We start from the raw sequence: 15,622 nt of genomic DNA, 5'->3' as shown, positions 1-15,622 counted from the left end.
TCTGCTTTATAAGATGCTTATGGTACAAGCACCTTTGCTAAGCACACCAAAAGCCGACCCCCAAACAAGGACTTGAGTTAAACCAGCATTCTGGGGGACTTGGTTACAGTGGAGAGACATGGGAAATGATAAGGAAAAGAAAAACTCAGCGGTGAACTGTGCAGAATCTGCCTCAGAAATAACCTGTCTCGGGAGTAAGAAAGCAGGGATATTTACACAACCTTCTCCAGCGTCCTTGGTGAAGGGTGGACTCGCCAGTCAGGAGGAAGTTATTGGAGAGATGAATGGGAGCTGATAGGTTCTGCCACAGCTTCCGCCCACATCTGAGCCCTCAGGTCACCGTGTGACTTCTCTGCCACTTTCCGAGACACGACAGTGTTTCTCAACCAAATAAGAATTTTAAAAAGAGATAAGATGACCGAGTCAACACGCTGGATGGAAATAGCTAAACGTGTGTGGAAATATACGTTTAAATTTTAATCGATATTGAAATAGAGATTTAAAAAACCATATATGGTGCCACGTGAGGTATTTTTTTTTTTTACATTTATTTACCTGCTTTGCGTGCGTGGGGGGCACACATGCCGTAGTGGAGGTCAGAGGACAACATATCAGGTTGATTCTCTCTGTCCGCCATGAGCGCTCTGGGGATGGAATGCAGGCTGTTAGGGTTGGCAACCAGCACCAGTGCCCAAACCCACAGGAATATGGGTGAGGTGTCAAGTGGGCGTATCCGAGATGAGGAATGAAGATGGGGAGTCTTGCGTAAGCCAATGATTTGTGCCAAGCGAGTTATTAAGAAGTATACAGCATCTTGTTTTTGTCTTTTGTTTTGCTTTGAGACAGGGTCTCTCTATTATGTAGCTCTTTCTGCCCTGGAACTCATTATGTAGACCAGGATGGGCATGACTAGCCTGAACTACTATCTCATATACTATTTGCAGGGTGGAAGGGTTGGGTGGGGGGTGGACAAGGTCAGCAGGAAGCCAAACCAAACAATGTTGGCAAAGAAAACATAGAATACCTCAGATGCGGCTGCCTCTGGATAACCACAGACATTCAGGAGGGTTCCAAGGAACTAAAGCCTTATTTCCTTTGAGACTCAGCCTTCAGCCCTAGACTGGGCCTTACTAAGTCTGCTCCTGGACAAGGACCCAGAACCAATGTCCCAGTTTGTCATTTTATTAGGGCGTCTAAGAAAGCCTGGGATCTGTTTGACTCCACTTACCACTCACTGGCCCTATGGACTGCACAGAAGACACAAGTGAGACTTCATTTAGGATTTATACTCGTATATATATGATCGTATATCAGGTTCCTGGGTTTTAAGTCTAGTGAGTGCAATGTACTATAAGATAGGCAGAGCCCTTTTCAGTCTTTTGCCCTAAATATATAAAAACACTAGATAAGAGACGAGTTAATTTTATTTACTTATTTTAAGGGTTTTGTTATACAGTCCATGCTTGGCTTCAAATTCAGTTTGTTTTTATTTCATTTTAAATTATGTGTATATGTGTGTGCATGGGCGCGCGCGCACACACACACACACACACACACACACAGAGCAAGGGTTTGTGTACCTCAGTGCAGTCCCCACAGAAGCCACAGGAGGGCGTTGAGCTCTTTAGAGCTGAAGTTAAGGGTGATTGTACTCTGCCTGAAGCCGGTGCTGAGAACTGAGCTCAGGTCCTCTGCAAGAGCGGTCTACGCTTTAACTGTTATCTCTCCCGTCCTTCAAAGTCCTTTTGTACCCCAGGCTGGCTTTGAGTATGCAGTCTTTCTGCTTCAACCTCAGCCTCCTGAGGGCTGGGATTGGTGCTGTGTGCCACAATACCTGGCAAATACATTTTCAGATATGAGGCCGGACTCCAAGCATGTAAGTAGAGAAGAGGCGTGTGGGCGCAGTGGTAACCTGTGTGAACCAGGAGGGTGTGAGATCGCATTTCTCTCAGAACTGATTAGACTAAGGGAACTTCTTGGTTCGTGTCCTGCATGGGATGGGTCCTTCACAAAGTCAAGTCACGGAGAGAGTTAGGAGGGAAGGGGATAATCCAGGGACAGTGACTACGGAGTGAAAGGTCAGAAGCAAGCAGCGATGGGGCTGGGCAGGGAGAACCTCAACCGCAGTGAAGGTCTGGCAAGGGCAAAGAGGATCCACAGGTTACTGCCCCTCAGAGAAGCCCATTGAGCAGCTGCGGCAAGCGAGGTGCCCCGCCCCCACCCCTGCTCAGGTAGTGTCAGGGGCTTCCAAGGAAGGGCCTGGCTCTGACTCAGAAGCTTAAGATTGCCAGCAGACAGCACTCCCTATGGCCAAGGGACAAGTTCCTTCTTGAAGGAGCACATCTTCCCCCAATTAGGCCGGCAAAACAACCCACAAGACTTCAATGCAAGTGTGCTCAAAAGAAATGAAATTACCGGCTGGGGAGACAGCTCAGGGGTTTTGAGGAGAACTTTTGAGAAAGGAACCGAAGGATTGCCTTCCGTTTAGTTTTCGGGCCTCTAAGCAGGCTCCATTTCTGAGGTGTTTTGTTTTTATATGGTTTTGTGTCTTGTGTTTTTGTTTTTGTTTTTGTTTTTGTTTTTGTTTTTTTGAGACAGGGTTTCTCTGTGTAGCCCTGGCTGTCCAGGCACTCTAGACCAGGCTGGCATCGCACTCAGAGATTTGCCTGCCGCCCCCCACCCCCACTTCCCTCCTCACCCCACCCCCACCCCACCCTGCTGGCATCAAAGGCATGCGCCCTCTGCCAGGCTCTTAGCGATTGTTAATAGCACAGCAGGGAGCATAGGTGTGTAGCATCTTCAGGATAGCATTTAGAGTCCCTGGGGTACAGAGCTAGGGGTGGCATACCTGGGTCCTGTATAGTAGCTGGGTATGGTCGTTCTATTTTTATGGTTTTGTTCTGTTTGGAGAAACTTATGTGCTGATTTCCATAGTGACCACACCAGGTCACACTCCCCCCAGCACTGAGTAAAGACTCAGCATCCCTGCAGGTATTTGATATGATTTGAGTCCTAGATTTGAAATGGTATACATGAGTACCTATATATGTTTGGGAGGTGGGTTTAAGTTATGAACCTGAAAGGATTCTAGGCTGGCATGAAGAGATCTTAAGGGAGGGGTAACAGAATCAAAGTGATGAGACAGCAGCATGGGGCTCAGGAGGAAGAGGGTGACCATCAGACAGAGGGCAGGGGTGTGGGGGAGGACCATCAGACAGAGGGAAGGGGTATGGGGAGGACCCTCAGACAAAGGGCAGGGGTGTGGGGGAGAACCATCAGACAGAGGGCAGGAGTGTGGGGAGGACCATCAGACAGAGGGCAGGGGTGTGGGGAGGACCATCAGACAGAGGGCAGGGGTGTGGGGGAGAACCAACAGAGAGAGGGCAGGGGTGTGGGGAGGACCCTCAGACAGAGGGTAGGGGTGTGGGGAGGAGGACCATCAGACAGAGGGCAGGGGTGTGGGGAGGACCCTCAGACAGAGGGCAGGGGTGTGGGGAGCACCATCAGACAGAGGGCAGGGGTGTGGGGTGGACCATCAGACAGAGGGCAGAGGTGTGGGGAGGACCCTCAGACAGAGGGCAGGGGTGTGGGCAGGACCCTCAGACAGAGGGCAGAGGTGTGGGGAGGACCATCAGACAGAGGGCAGAGGTGTGGGGAGGACCCTCAGACAGAGGGCAGGGGTGTGGGGAGGACCATGAGACAGAGGGCAGGGGTTTGGGGTGGACCATCAGACAGAGGGCAGGGGTGTGGGGAGGACCATCAGACAGAGAGCAGGGGTGTGGGGGTATAAGATTGTGGGTTCCATACACCACCAAAGGGTATGGCCACTCCAGCTACTCTGGCCACTCGAGGAGGCAGACCGGAAATTGAATCTGCTTACTTCATGCTGTAACTGAGCGGGTGATGGGATGTAGGGAAGCCCCAGGACCCCGTTCTGGGATGGGGAAGCACAGTCTGAGAGGTGCAGGACAGCAGGAGCTGGCTCCGTGGTCCCCAGGCCTGCAAAGAGACCAGGGCCATCAGGTTCTCAGGCTCTCAGACATGCAGGCACCCCTGGAAACCGCAGAAGAGATGAGAATGGAGTGGGTACCTGTGGGTGGGAGGAAGTAGGAGCTCTGGCTGGTCCTGCACGGAGAGTCCTTGGGTCAGCAGGCTTGAGCTTGGTGGCTGGGAGCACAGGGAGGCCTTCTATGGGGGATTAGATGGTGGCTCTGTAGGCAAAGGCCTTCTCCTCAGCTCCCCCACAATGGATCCTGATAAATGAAGCAGTCTGTGGTTTTAAGGCATTTATTGTCATGGTGGAAAGTGGATGTGTAGAACCATACCCACTTCTCAGGGTGGGCCTGAGGTTAAATATATTTTGCAGGGAGGGGTGCCTGGGAAGGAAGGAAAGTTCATTGGCTAAGCCCCCAGGCCTTTAGGTACTCATTATAATGGAGATCTGTCTTGAGCCTATGTGACCTGTGGTCAGGTCCTCTAACTGTGGAGGGACTTGGGGCATTGCCCTTACATGACTGATGGCCACAAATCTATGGGGGGGCTGTGGCTAGTGACAGGGCCTGGTGCCTTGGGGCAGGTGAAGCTCCTACCATCCCTTCAGGGTCTCCAGAGCTTTTAGTCTTAGCTCAACCAAAACTATGCTACCTTTCACAGTCCCACATGGAGGAGAAACAGAGAGAGGGCAGGGGTGTGGGGAGGACCATCAGACAGAGGGCAGGGGTGTGGGGAGGACCATCAGACAGAAGGCAGGGGTGTGGGGAGGACCATCAGACAGAGGGCAGGTGTGTGGGCTGGACCCTCAGACAGAGGGCAGGGGTGTGGGGAGGACCATCAGACAGAGGGCAGAGGTGTGGGGGAGGACCCTCAGACAGAGGGCAGGGGTGTGGGAGGAGGACCATCAGACAGAGGGCAGGGGTGTGGGGAGGACCATGAGACAGAGGGCAGGGGTGTGGGGAGGACCATCAGACAGAGGGCAGAGGTGTGGGGGAGGACCATCAGACAGAGGGCGGGGGTGTGGGGTGGACCATCAGACAGAGGGCAGGGGTGTGGGGAGGACCATCAGACAGAGAGCAGGGGTGTGGGGGTATAAGATTGTGGGTTCCATACACCACCAAAGGGTATGGCCACTCCAGCTACTCTGGCCACTCGAGGAGGCAGACCGGAAATTGAATCTGCTTACTTCATGCTGTAACTGAGCGGGTGATGGGATGTAGGGAAGCCCCAGGACCCCGTTCTGGGATGGGGAAGCACAGTCTGAGAGGTGCAGGACAGCAGGAGCTGGCTCCGTGGTCCCCAGGCCTGCAAAGAGACCAGGGCCATCAGGTTCTCAGGCTCTCAGACATGCAGGCACCCCTGGAAACCGCAGAAGAGATGAGAATGGAGTGGGTACCTGTGGGTGGGAGGAAGTAGGAGCTCTGGCTGGTCCTGCACGGAGAGTCCTTGGGTCAGCAGGCTTGAGCTTGGTGGCTGGGAGCACAGGGAGGCCTTCTATGGGGGATTAGATGGTGGCTCTGTAGGCAAAGGCCTTCTCCTCAGCTCCCCCACAATGGATCCTGATAAATGAAGCAGTCTGTGGTTTTAAGGCATTTATTGTCATGGTGGAAAGTGGATGTGTAGAACCATACCCACTTCTCAGGGTGGGCCTGAGGTTAAATATATTTTGCAGGGAGGGGTGCCTGGGAAGGAAGGAAAGTTCATTGGCTAAGCCCCCAGGCCTTTAGGTACTCATTATAATGGAGATCTGTCTTGAGCCTATGTGACCTGTGGTCAGGTCCTCTAACTGTGGAGGGACTTGGGGCATTGCCCTTACATGACTGATGGCCACAAATCTATGGGGGGGCTGTGGCTAGTGACAGGGCCTGGTGCCTTGGGGCAGGTGAAGCTCCTACCATCCCTTCAGGGTCTCCAGAGCTTTTAGTCTTAGCTCAACCAAAACTATGCTACCTTTCACAGTCCCACATGGAGGAGAAACAGAGAGAGGGCAGGGGTGTGGGGAGGACCATCAGACAGAGGGCAGGGGTGTGGGGAGGACCATCAGACAGAAGGCAGGGGTGTGGGGAGGACCATCAGACAGAGGGCAGGTGTGTGGGCTGGACCCTCAGACAGAGGGCAGGGGTGTGGGGAGGACCATCAGACAGAGGGCAGAGGTGTGGGGGAGGACCCTCAGACAGAGGGCAGGGGTGTGGGAGGAGGACCATCAGACAGAGGGCAGGGGTGTGGGGAGGACCATGAGACAGAGGGCAGGGGTGTGGGGAGGACCATCAGACAGAGGGCAGAGGTGTGGGGGAGGACCATCAGACAGAGGGCGGGGGTGTGGGGAGGACCATCAGACAGAGGGCAGAGGTGTGGGGAGGACCCTCAGACAGAGGGTAGGGGTGTGGGGAGGAGGACCATCAGACAGAGGGTAGGGGTGTGGGGAGGACCATCAGACAGAGGGCAGGGGTGTGGGCAGGACCCTCAGACAGAGGGCAGGGGTGTGGGCAGGACCCTCAGACAGAGGGCAGGGGTGTGGGAGGAGGACCATCAGACAGAGAGCAGGGGTGTGGGGGAGGACCCTCAGACAGAGGGCAGGGGTGTGGGAGGAGGACCATCAGACAGAGGGCAGGGGTGTAGGAGGAGGACCATCAGACAGAGGGCAGGGGTGTGGGGAGGACCAATAAGATCAACTAGGGTATGAACATGCCCTAATGCAATCCCTTACATTGCACACTAATTTAAAAAAAAAAAAACGTTTTGAAAGGAATCAAGGAGAAGTAACCGATATGAACTTTTAAAGACTGAATGGGCATGAGGTATGGAAGAGGATGCAAAGCTAATTGTTTTTCTAACTCTGTTTTGGATTTTTCATTTTTTGGAAGTGGATAAGTATGTAAAAAAATATATTCAATAGTAAAAAAGTGTAAAATCCAGTGTTAAGTTCCACAGTTTCAGAATGGCTATTCTAATTGTATAGAAGGTCATTGAGATGTGTAGATTTGGGGCCTGGTCAGTTTCACTGTGTGGGTTTTTCTTTTAAACTTTTTAAAAATAAGGTGTAGATACACACACACACACACACACACACACACACACACACAAGAATGTGTGCAAAGCTTAGGGTTTGATCTCAAGCTGGGAAAGAAAAAAGACCCAAGTCTCCTCCAAATGCAGTATATGGAGGGCAGACTAGACATAGAGGGAGAGAGAATCGATTCCTAGTAAGACCCCAAGTGTAGACCAGAACAAGCAGAAAAATGGAACTATGGCTGACAGGTAGAATATCAGTGCAGAACCCAGGCTCTGATGCCCAGAGCCTCCTGTGTCAACTGCGCCATTTACTACAATAAAGTCTTGGGCATACCTTAAATTAAACTCATTATTTCTTATTTTATGTATGTGGATGTTTTGCTGGCATCCCATGTCTGTGTCCCATGTGCCAGAAGAGGATGTTAGATCGCCTGGGCCTGGAGTTGGTGGTGGTTATGGGCCGCTACCTTTCAGACGTGGGACTTGAACCTGGGCCTTCTAGGAGAGCAACCACTGCTCTTCTTAATGCCGGTCTCTCCTGCCTCTCTTAAGGCGGAAATGTCCAAAAGGAAATTGTACGTGGTTTTAATTGAATGATTTTATCAGTTAGCATATTAATTATTATTATTTATTTGTTAGTATATACACTGTTTCCCACTCCTGCCTACCCTGCCCTTGCCCACCCCTGCCATGATTCCTCCAAAATTACAGCCGTCTCTTCTTTAACCACTGTTGTCACACATGCAAACAGGTGAATGAACCTAGCTATAACTGCTGACTCTGTTCCTTGTTCCCAGCCTAAGGTGCATTTGAACACTTCTTCGTGCTTTGATTTTTCTCATCTGTAAAATGGCGATCACCTAGCAAGCTACTCCTGAGGGTACTATGAAGATCAAGTGAGTTTGCAGTCCTTGGCACAGACGTCCACTCATGAGGCTGGAGCAATGGCTCGGTGATTAAGAGCATTGGCTGTTCCTCCGGAAGACCTGTGTTCAAGTCCCAGCATCTACGTGGAGGCTAACAATCATTGTTAACTTCAGTCCCAGGGAATCAGAGACCCCTTGCACAGACAGTATACAGATGTGGTGCACAGACATATATGTGGGCGAAACTCTCATTCACATAAAAATAAATAATATTTTTTTTAAAAAATCCTCTAGTTAGTAGTCAATATTGCAGAGGAGTAGAAAATAGAAAATAGAATTAAAAGCAGTGGATGGGACGTTACAATTACATAAGACCAGTAGATCGGTAGCTTTGGAAAGAATCCATAGCGGAGAGCAGCATTTGAAGAAAGACAGGTAAAGAATTTTCTGTAAATGATGACAAAGAAGCCTCCGGAATGAAAAAGACACAACGAGTTCTGAGTAAAAATTCCATTCCTAGCCATGTTGGAGAAAAATTTCAAACCAATAAAGCCCAAGGAGAAAGCGTTGAAACCCTAGAGAAAAGAAACACCCACAAATAAACGTATTCTGTCTGAAGCCAATTTTTCAGCAGCGGCGAAAGATGCCAATGTCCTAACAGCTTCGAAGTTGTTAGAGGACAATTACAACCCTACATTCAGCCAGCAGGGCTTTGAAGACAAAGGAACTGTCAATTATCCATGGACCGGATGTTTATTCATAGTTTACTAAAATGTGACGCTCGCCTTTCATCTAAATGTAATATTTAAACATTTGCTCAAATAATTTATGAAGGATGAATGTTAGTAAAAAGTCACTCAAGACCCTGTCCGTCGCCAGCTGCAGCACTTGGGAGAGCCGGCCCAGCACCTTGCTTGGGTACAACTGGCCCTGGCAGAGGGGGTGCAGATGAGGCGCCCCGAGGGTGAGAGCAGAGAGCACTGCAGAGCTGACCCCACCGCTCTGGTGTGGGTGCGTGGGTGCGGGGCAATGCCCTCCCATCTCCTCCTCCTCATCCCTGCGGCTGGTCCGGAAAGCCTGCGGCTGGTCCGGAAAGCTGGCCTTGAGGGCACGCGAGCACTCAGGAGTGCTAGGCGGCCCCCCCCCCCCCCCCCCCCCCCCCCCCCCCGTCGTTAGCAAGAGCTCTAGGGAGTCTAGGGAGAGCAGTCCCTGCGCCTTGCCTAGGCACCTCTGCATGCTACCTTGACTGGGTAGCACAATGATGCTGGCTCTGGAGCTGTGGGTGCTGGTGAGCCACACAGAGAGCATGAGAGCCGAAGAGTTGGCCCTACCCCCTGCCGATGGTGGCATTGGTGGCCTAACCAACCGGAGCAGTGCTAGAGAACTGGTCCTGGTTCAGTTCAGCTTCCACCCAGATCTAAGGCTCTGAGTTGGTCCACCCCAAAATCCGTATTATCTGCTAACAGTTGGTTGAAAATGCCAGTTAGGTTGACCCAAAACCACAGAATCTCCGCAACACAGGGCAACAACAGGATAACCCGGAAGAGGCCCGGTGAAGATCCAATATTGATGGTGTCGCTGGAGCCAGAGATCTCAAACCAGACCAATGACTCATTGCAGTGAGCATTTGCAAGAGATGTGTGGACAGAGGGATACACTGTGGGACACACTGTGACGCACTACAGTTTCCACAGAGATGCTTTCTACGATTTGTTGTCTCTTTTTATTTCAGGGGAGGCGGTTGCAAGAGCAAAGCAGCTATGAGGGGACGAGGAGATGAGCGGGACTAGGCTGCAAGATAGGAAACTCACAAGAATCAATAAAAAGTGTGTGTGTGTGTGTTTTTTTTTTAAAGGTTGTTAACCTCATGAAGGGAAGAAGTCTCTTCCTGCCGGGATGAAATCACAGGAAGTAGATTTATGTCCCCACCTGGAACAAATAAGCTGGGATAAACTATGTAGATGATGAATCCGGGACACTCGGGAGCAAAGGGCGCTAAGACAAACCAGATGAGATCCACCCCGTGCACCTGCTGAAGACCTAGAGCGAGACTCCAGCCAGCCGACAGCCCACGCTGGACCTTGGATGCCTTCCTGGGATGAGGAGACAGAGCCGGGGCTCCAGGGAGGCCCGGGAAGCAGTCTGTAGGACAGAGAAGCACAGAGAGCAGGCTCCATGTTTCTGAGTTCACCCACAGCCGACAGCGACCTGGAAATTAACTTGTGTTTAAATGCTGACCCTGGCAAACGTGTTAAGAGCAAGGCAGAAAGAACCAATTTATTCCTAAATCGCTCAACCATGTTTAGAATAAAGCCAAAGTTTACAGCATAAAAAATATCTAGTACCCAAGAAGGCAAATGAAATTTACAACATCCTGTTAAAACAACAACACTAACAACAACACTAGATAATTAGAGGGGGAAAATTCTAGCTATCTTTATATTTTATTTACTTTATTATTTTTTTCTGTGTGTCTATGGTGGCAGGGAATCAAATCCTAGTGCTTTGTTCATAAGAATATTTCCCTACAGGAAATGTTAAAGGAAGTTATTCAAACAGGAGAATATGGGACGCTAGATCCACATAAAGAAATACTAAGCAAACGGAAGTAATAACTGTGTGAACAAAATAGAACGGCTTAAATCACTTTAAAATGCAATGAACTATTCAAAGTTAGATAATAGTGCTTGACCACTGCAGTGTTCTAAGTAGGGATAAGATATGTGTCAGCTGTTCAGAAGCCAGAGGGGCACCACTGCCATGTGTGCCATAGGAGCTCTTATACTCCTTAAATTTATTTTATTTTTAGCGCTCTCTCACTCTCTCTCTCTCTCTCTCTCTCTCTCTCTCTCTCTCTCTCTCTCCCCTCTCCTCTCTCCTCCTCTCTCCTCTCTCCCCCCTCTCCTTTCCCCTCTCCCCTCTCTTCCCTCCTCCCTCCTCTCCCCTCTCTCCCCTCTTTCCTCTCCCCTCTCCCCCTCCCCTCCCCCTCTCCTCTTCTCCTCTCTCTCTCTCTCTCTCTCTCTCTCTCTCTCTCTCTCTCTCTCTCTCGTCCATAGAGACCAGAAGAGGGCATCAGATCATCATCATCAGATACCTTGAAACTGGAGTTACAAACCATTACGAACCACCATGTAGGTGCTGAGAATTGAACCTGGGTCCTCTGGAAGAACAGCCAACCCCCCCCCCCCCCCAGTTCTTACACTCCTGGTAAGTGGTATGGTATCACTATGGTGCTGATATGTATACTGTGTACATAAAGAAATTCCTAGAATCATATTGCCCTAACTAGTAAACCAAGAAATAACATCTAATATAATTATAAAAAATCCCAAAGAAGTCAGAAGAAAAGAGAAAAGGGGGAAACAAAGAAAAAAGGAGGGACCAGAGAGATGGCTTGCCGGTTAAGAGAGCTTGCTGCGGAATTGTGAGAACTGGAGTTTGAAGTCTGACATTCACATCGCAAGCCAGACATCCTGCACAGACCTGTGACCCTGAGGCAGAGATAGAAAGGTCACTGGGGCTTATGGGCTTCCAGCCTAGCCAAGAAAGTGCATGCCTCAGGTTCTGGGAGAGAACCTGACTCAGAGGTGGAGAGAGACTGAGGAGAACATTTAGTACTCTCTTTTGGCTTTTGTGAATGTGCACAGGCACATTCAAACCTGCATATAAATATGTGCACACACTTACACATACACATACACACACACATACACAAATAAGTAAATCTTAAAAAATAATAAGTAGAAACAAAAGAGTAAAAATATATTAAATGTAAAAGGCCTAAAGACTCCAATCTAAAAGCAGAGACATTCAGATTGAATAATTGTTAAAAAATTACGGCTGATTTTTGAAAATGTTTAAGATCTAAAAAGCATATGTATTTAAAATAAACTCAGTCTTAATATTAAAAAACAGGTAAATCATATGTGAAATATAATAACAGGAGCTGTGTAGATTATGTCTCCATTACATGTTGAAATGTGATCCCCAGTGCCTTAGACTATGTCTTTTAAAAAAATTATTTTATTTTGAGATAGTGTCTTTCTGTGTAGCCAAGGTTGAATTCATGATTCTCCTGTCTCAACCTTCCAAATGTTGGGATTGGAGGTGTGCACTACCACATCTGACTTTACAGCTTTATGCCAAGAGGCTTCTACTTTCTTGTGTAAGATTCTCAGCACTGCCACAATGAACATCTTTAAATGTTCCTACTTTTTCATTAAAAAACTTTAAAAATATTTTTATTTAGTGGTGTGTGTGTGTGTGTGTGTGTGTGTGTGTGTGTGTGTGCGTGTGTGTACCAAGTACAAATGTGGATGTCAAAAGACAGCTTACTGATGTCAGTTCTCTCCTTTAACCACATGGACCTTGATAGTCGAACTCAGGTCATCAGATTTCATGGCTTCTTTACCTGTGGGGATATCCTGCTGTCCCTCCACTGGCATTTTAAAACGTCACTGAGAATTTCATAGTATACATACAATGTATTTTGTTCATATCCACCCCCACCACTCCAACTCCATACTTGCCCCTACCCTGGTGCTATTTCTCCTTCCCAAATTCATGTCCCTTTTCCATGGTCCACTGAGTCTTTTGACAATTTTTTTTTTTTTGTAAATATTTCTGTTTCAATTACCCAGGTATGCGTGTGTCTGTGTGTGGGTATGTGCATGCGAGTGCAGTGCCAGCAGAGGCCAGCAGGGGGCAGCAGAAGGCACTGGATCTCCTGAAGCTGGCGTTATCCGCATTTGTGAGTGGCCTCAAGAAGATGCTGGGAAAAAAAAAAAAAAAAAAGAAGATGCTTGGAATCAAACTCAGGTTCTCTGCAAGAGACTAAGTGCTCCCAACTGCTGGGCTATCTCTCCAGCCCTAGTCAATCCAGCATGTACTTCCTTTCTTACCTGTTATTGAATGTATACATGATGTGTGGAGATCCATGCCAGAGATTGCCCTGTCTCTGCCTCTCAAGTGCTGAGTTGGACTCAGACCTGAACACACACACACACACACGAGTGGGGAGAGAGAGGGAGGGGAACTGGAAGAATATAAACCTGAGCCAATGAGATGTACCTATTGTTTGCTTCCATTTTTCTTTTGGATTTATCTGTGTAGTCCTGCCTGGCCTGGAATTCACAGAGATTATCCTGCCTCTGCCTCTCAAGTTCTGGGATTAAAAGCACGTGCCAAAGATGTTCCATCCTATTGCGTTTTAAGAGCTCTTTGCTTATTAAGGATTTAACTTTTAGAGTATCAGGTCGCTTTTAGAGTATAGGGTCGCTTGAGCTGAGCCATACGTCTAGAAGTCCGATTCCCAAGAGATTGAAGCAATTCTGCCTCTGGCCAGTGGAGGGCAGCAGTGGGCAAGATTCACTTTCAGGAGCGCTCTCTCTCTCTCTCTCTCTCTCTCTCTCTCTCTCTCTCTCTCTCACACACACACACACACACACACACACACACACACAGAGAGAGGGGGGTGAGACAGAGGGAAACAGAGAGAGGGGGAGAGAGAGATACAGAGAGAGAATGTAAACCCGAGCCTAGCCCACATCAGCCTTTGTCCCCTCACTCACTGGCTGTGCAAGAAGCCCCGACTTCTGCTGTAGAGATGAGGATGTGCTCCTTCCAAGCCTGACTAAGTTTAAGGTTTCTGTGTCTAAACAGACTTCCTGTGGTTTAAATAGTGAAATTCGTCAGGTTAGCCGACCTGTGAGGACCCGCCATAGGGGAAAGGCTTGGAGTGATGGACCACTGGGTTCTAATGGTCAGATTATGATGAGCGGCCAGATGTTCTACCTCGGGGACCCAGTGGACAGCAGTTTTGTCAAAGAAGATGGGAGTTCTGCCAGCACCGTGCTCAGTTTGGGACTCTAGGGGTGTCCAAGCCCCTCAAAGTAGAAAGTCTGGCCTCTCCTCTCTGCCGTGCCTCTCATCTCTGGGTCCACAGACCCTATGGCCACTCCTGCCCTGGAACGAGATTTATCTAACACTAATTCAGAGCAGGGGGAGGGGTCGTCTCCTTCCTTTGTCCATCTTCCCTGCTGTTCCCCAATGCTGATAGAGGGACAGGGGAGCCATTTTCTAGCTGGGGTAACCCTGCCTCTCCCTTAGGCTAGGAGCAAGGCTCACTTGACTCATGAAGGGAAAACAGAGGAATGACTTTCTGATGGCACCACTATGCCTAAGGGACATGGAGTCACTTGACTCAGTTACTTGACTCACCAGTATGGCAGCCAACCATGAAGGGCAGGCTGGGACTATGCGTGGGCTTTGTGAGGGGAGCGACCAGCAGGTGAGAAGTAACACACTTCGGAGGACTCCACAGAGTGGAGGGGGGAGGGTGTGACTGCAGCTCCCTCACCTGCACCCTGGGCCTAAGCAGTTCTAGACGTCTGTTCTCTTGTTTGTATTGATAATGACAGCGACTGCTACACTGCTCACCTCCTGCTCAGCTCTTCCAGAACATTCTCTCATCGAATCTCACTTAGGTCATTGGTCCACCCTCTCTCTTAGGTGACTGCCAGGCGTGGTGAGGGCAATGGGGAGGTTTCAGCTCCAGGTCATAGTAATAAATCAAAGTCCTCTACTCCCCCCAGAAGCCAAGACTCATCCTCTGGGACCCCCATTACACGGCTTGTTCTGTACCCAATGCCGGGTATCTTGGTGTGCATGAAGGTGCCCATAAAGGTGGCACTGATTGCAAGAAATCTGGGGCGCTGAGAGAGGAGGCCTTGGGAGTGTGGCTTATAGCATATCAGACTCAACAGGGGCTCTCCGGACCGCCATTGACACTCATATAAAACCATCACAGGTTTCCTTCAGGGGTCCCAGGTACATGGTATCCATGAGCCCACAAGAAAGATGTCTGAGGGTTTGGGGCATCTTCACTCACCTCTTAAGCCATGGTCTTCCTGACGCTGCATATACCGGCAAGTGCTTTTAACCTGTGGACTTCGTGATATCTTAGTTACGGTTTCCATTGCTGGAAACGCCACGACCAAAAGCAACATGGGGAGAGAAGTGCTTATCTCAGTTTGTAGCTTGTAGTCCGTCATACAGGGAAGTAGGGGCAGGAACCAAAACAGAAGTCACGGGGGCGTGGTGCTTAGTGGCTTGCTCCTTATAGCTTGCTTAGTCTGCTTTCTTACACACCGCAGGACTGCCTGTCCAGAGGTGGCATCTGCCACGGTGAGCTTGGACGTCTCACATTGATCACAGATCAAGAAAATGGCCCACAGACTTGCCCACAGCCAGTTGTAAGGAAGCATTTTCCCAATGAAGACTCCTTCCCAGATGACCTTCGCTTACATCAACTCGACATAAAAACTAGCCAGCACTTAAGGGGCTGGAAAGAATGAAGACCGTGGGGACATGGTGGGAACTGAGGATGGGAGCCCCACAAAATAGCTGGGAGCAGGAGAAGGGGCAGGGGCACTCTGGGGGTTCTTCGAGCCTACGAGGAAAGACTGGCACGTCTGTATGTGGAATGGCATTGGCTGCCAGCAGTCAGCCTGCAAGGTGGAAGGGAAGGTTGAGTGCCTCACCCCTATCTAGCTCCAGGAAGGTCGTGGGTAGAGGGTGTGGCTTTCAGAATCTTATCAATTCTAAAGGAATGCGGAATGTGTGGGGCTACAGCAAACCCAGCTGCGGGTAGAGGAGTGGGGTACAGGCCGGGACCTGTCCTGACTACGGGTAGGGAGCCTTGCAGGGTCCTCACCAGGCAGGTTTGGGCCAAGGCCAGCTTTGAGGTGGAA

Source organism: Rattus norvegicus, chromosome 5 (assembly GCF_021556685.1).
Source record: "Rattus norvegicus strain SHRSP/BbbUtx chromosome 5, alternate assembly SHRSP_T2T, whole genome shotgun sequence".
In the NCBI taxonomy this organism is placed as follows: domain Eukaryota; kingdom Metazoa; phylum Chordata; class Mammalia; order Rodentia; family Muridae; genus Rattus; species Rattus norvegicus.
Note: the sequence above shows the minus strand (reverse complement) of the source record.